We start from the raw sequence: 4,461 nt of genomic DNA, 5'->3' as shown, positions 1-4,461 counted from the left end.
CTTCTATAAATGTGATTTAAGCCGAAATAAACGATTTAAGGGTTTCAAATAAGTGTTTGATGATTTTGAAAGTTAAGAGAATATGAATTAAGTTAAACAAGGTTAAATACTAATAAATACAACATTTAATAACTCGAAAGGTCTGAATTACATTCTGAGTTGGGTTAAACATAAAAAATACAAATACGAAAAACCCGAAGATGTTACAGTTTTGAAGATTCATTTGTGTAGGTATTTTGGGAGAAGAGATGCGTTATTTTTGTTTGAAGGATTGAAAATGTGCGGATGAAGTTGGAGTTTTTTGGTGAAGAAGACGGTCTTATTATTATTATGTTATTGATTTTGGTGGGCTTTAGTATGTTTTGGGTCTAGGTTAGTATATTTATATATACGATGTATGTCGTTCATTAAAGGGTTGTTCGTCTAAGTTGGTCCATAATCCGTGTAAGTTTGTTAAGGGCTAAAGCACCCGACGTAATAACATAAGTGTGTTTTGAAGCTAGTTCATCGTGTTCGTTGTTATTGTTTTGTTGTTATAGAATCGACTTGTTGATTAGTTTTCGCCTAATCAACGAGTTAATTTATATCACATTGAAACATCTTCTCATGGGACTTACACTCATGTTTTTATCTACTTTCGATTCGGGTGCTATCCGGAACAGGTATGGGTGTTGTACCGAGCTTTTACCTAAAGAACACCATATGAACTAAAATTAAAGATGGTGGCTAAGTTTACAGAATTATTTAGGGTTTTATGATAGGTTAGTTTAAATACTAAGGGTTAGGATTCGTTTATTTGGTAAAGAAACTCGTTTAGAAAACGAAATAAGTAAATGACAAAATCTTGTGTTTTAACTAATAAAATTCATTCATAATATCAGAGGTGCGAATTTGGACATGTTATAATATCGAATGACTTAACTTGGGGCTTAAGTTTCGAGATTTTGGTCGTATAAGGAAATAGTTGGCATTAAAAATGAAAAAACAAGCCAAATGAACACAATCTGATGCAGGTAGGAGCCCACGTCGCATGGCCTACATGGGGTCCCCCCCCCCCCCCCCCCCCGCGCGTGACGCGGCATGATGGGGAAGTTCCAAACTTTTGATTTTTGGCAAGAATAGCCCATGTACAGATAAATGTGATTTAAGCCGAAATAAATGATTTCAAGGGTTTCAAATAAGTGTTTGATGATTTTGAAAGTTAAGAGAATATGAATCAAGTTAAACAAGGTTAAATACTAATAAATACAACATTTAATAATCCGAAAGGTCAGAAATACATTCTGAGTTGGGTTAATCATAAAAAATACAAATACGAAAAATCCGAAGATGTTACAGTTTTGAAGATTCATTTGCGTAGGTATTTTGGGAGAAGAGATGCGTTATTTTTGTTTGAAGGATTGAAAATGTGCAGATGAAGTTGGAGTTTTTTTGGAGAAGAAGACGGTCTTATTATTATTATAATATTGATTTTGGTGGGCTTTAGTATGTTTTGGATCTAGGTTGGTATATCTATATATACAATGTATGTTGTTCATTAAAGGGTTGTTCGTCTAAGTTGGTCCATAATCCGTGTAAGTTTGTTAAGGGCTTAAGCACCCGACGTAATAACATACGTGTGTTTTGAAGCTAGTTCATCATGTTCGTTGTTATTGTTTTGTTGTTATAGAATCGGCTTGTTGATTAGTTTTCGCCTAATCAATGGGTTAATTTATATGACATTGAAAGATCTTCTCACGGAACTTACACACATGTTTTTACTAATTTTCGGTTCGGGTGCTATCCGGAACAGGTATGGGTACTGTACCGAGCTTTTACCTAAAGAACACGATATGAACTAAAATTAAAGATGGTGGCTAAGTTTACAGAATTATTTAGGGTTTTTGATAGGTTAGTTTAAATACTAAGGGTTAGAATTCGTTTATTTGGTAAAGAAATTCTATAGGAAAAGAAATAAGTAAATGACAAAATCTGGTGTTTTAACTAATAAATTCATTCATAATATCAGAGGTGCGAATTTGGACATGTTATAATATCGTATGACTTAACTTGGGGCTTAAGTTTCGAGATTTTGGTCGTATAAGGAAATAGTTGGCATTAAAAACGAATAAACGAGCCAAATGAACACAATCTGGTGCAGGTAAGAGCCCACGTCGCGTGGCCTGCATGGGGTTCCCTCCCCGCGTGACGCGGCATGAAGGGGAGGTTCCAACCTTTTGATTTTTGGCAAGAAAAGCCCATGTACTACTATAAATGTGATTTAAGCCAAAATAAACGATTTCAAGGGTTTCAAATAAGTGTTTGATGATTTTGAAAGTTAAGAGAATATGAATCAAGTTAAACAAGGTTAAATACTAATAAATACAACGTTTAATAATCCGAAAGGTCTTAAATACATTCTGATTGGGTTAAACATAAAAAATACAAATACGAAAAATCCAAAGATGTTACAGTTTTTAAGATTCATTTGCGTAGGTATTTTGAGAGAAGAGATGCGTTATTTTTGTTTGAAGGATTGAAAATGTGCAGATAAAGTTGGAGTTTTTTGGAGAAGAAGACGGTCTTATTATTATTATATTATTGATTTTGGTGGGCTTTAGTATGTTTTGGGTCTAGGTTGGTATATCTATATATACGATGTATGTTGTTCATTAAAGGGTTGTTCGTCTAAGTTGGTCCATAATCCGTGTAAGTTTGTTAAGGGCTTAAGCACCAGACGTAATAACATACGTGTGTTTTGAAGCTAGTTCATCGTGTTCGTTGTTATTGTTTTGCTGTTATAGAATCGGCTTCTTGATTAGTTTTCGCCTAATCAACGAGTTAATTTATACCACATCGAAAGATCTTCTCACGGGACTTACACACATGTTTTTACTGACTTTCGGTTCGGGTGCTATTCGGAACAGGTATGGGTACTGTACCGAGCTTTTACCTAATGAACACCATATGAATGAAAATTAAAGATGGTGGCTAAGTTAACAGAATTATTTAGGGTTTTATGATAGGTTAGTTTAAATACTAAGGGTTAGAATTCGTTTATTTGGTAAAGGAACTCGTTTAGGAAACGAAATTAGTAAATGGGAAAATCTTGTGTTTTAACTGATAAAATTCATTCACATTATCAGAGGTGCGAATTTGGACATGTTATAATATTGTATGACTTAACTTGGGGCTTAAGTTTCGAGATTTTGGTCGCATAAGGAAATAGTTGGCGTTAAAAATGAATAAACGAACCAAATGAACACAATCTGGTGCAGGTAGGAGCCCACGTCGCGTGGCCTACATGGGTTTCCCACCCAACGTGATGCGGCGTGAAAGGGAAGTTCCAACTTTTTGATTTTTGGGAAGAATAGCCCATGTACCTCTATAAATGTGATTTAAGCCGAAATAAACGATTTCAAGGGTTTAAAAAATGTGTTTGATGATTTTGAAAGTTAAGAGAATATGAATTAAGGTAAACAAGGTTAAATACTAATAAATACATCATTTAATAATCCGAAAGGTCTGAAATACATTCTGAGTTGGGTTAAACATAAAAAAATACAAACACAAAAAATCCAAAGATGTTACAGTTTCTGGGATTCATTTGAGTAGGTATTTTGGGAGAAGAGATGCGTTATTTTTGTTTGAAGGATTTAAAATGTGCAGATGAAGTATGTGTTTTTGGGAGAAGAAGATGGTCTTATTATTATTATATTATTGATTTGGGTGGGTTTTAGCATGATTTGGGCCTAGGTTGGTATAGATATATATACAATGTATGTAGTTGATTAAAGGGTTGTTCGTCTAAGTTGGTCGATCATCCGTGTAAGTTTTATAAGTGCTTAAGAACCCGACATAATAATATACATGTGTTTTGAAGCTAGTTCATCGTGTTCATTGTTATTGTTTTGCTGTTATAGAATTAACTTGTTGATTAGTTTCCTCCTAATCAACGAGTTAATAAATATCACATAGAAAGACTTCTCACTAGACTTACATACATGTTTTTACTGGCTTTCGGTTCGGGTGCTATCTGGTACATGTATGGGTACCTGTACCAAGCTCGTACCTAGTGAACACCATATGAACGAAAATTAAAAATGCTGGCTAAGTTTACAGAATTATTTAGGGTTTTATGATTGGTTAGTTTACATACTAAGGGTTAGAATTCGTTTCTTTGGTAAAGCAACTCGTTTAGGAAAGGAAATAAGTAAATGACAAAATCTGGTGTTTTAACTAATAAAATTCATTCATAATATCAGAGGTGCGAATTTGGACATGTTATAATATCGTATGACTTAACTTGGGGCTTAAGTTTCGATATTTGGGTCCTATAAGGAAATATTTTGCATTAAAAATGAATTAAACGAGTCAAATGAACACAATCTGGTTCAAGTAGAAGCCCACGTCGCGTGGACTACATGGGTTTCCCACCCCGCGTGATGCGGCGTGAAAGGGAAGTTCCAACATTTTAATTTT

Source organism: Bidens hawaiensis, unplaced genomic scaffold (assembly GCF_021521415.1).
Source record: "Bidens hawaiensis isolate Kalapana, Puna unplaced genomic scaffold, B.hawaiensis_p1.1 tig00034180_1, whole genome shotgun sequence".
NCBI lineage: Eukaryota > Viridiplantae > Streptophyta > Magnoliopsida > Asterales > Asteraceae > Bidens > Bidens hawaiensis.
Note: the sequence above shows the minus strand (reverse complement) of the source record.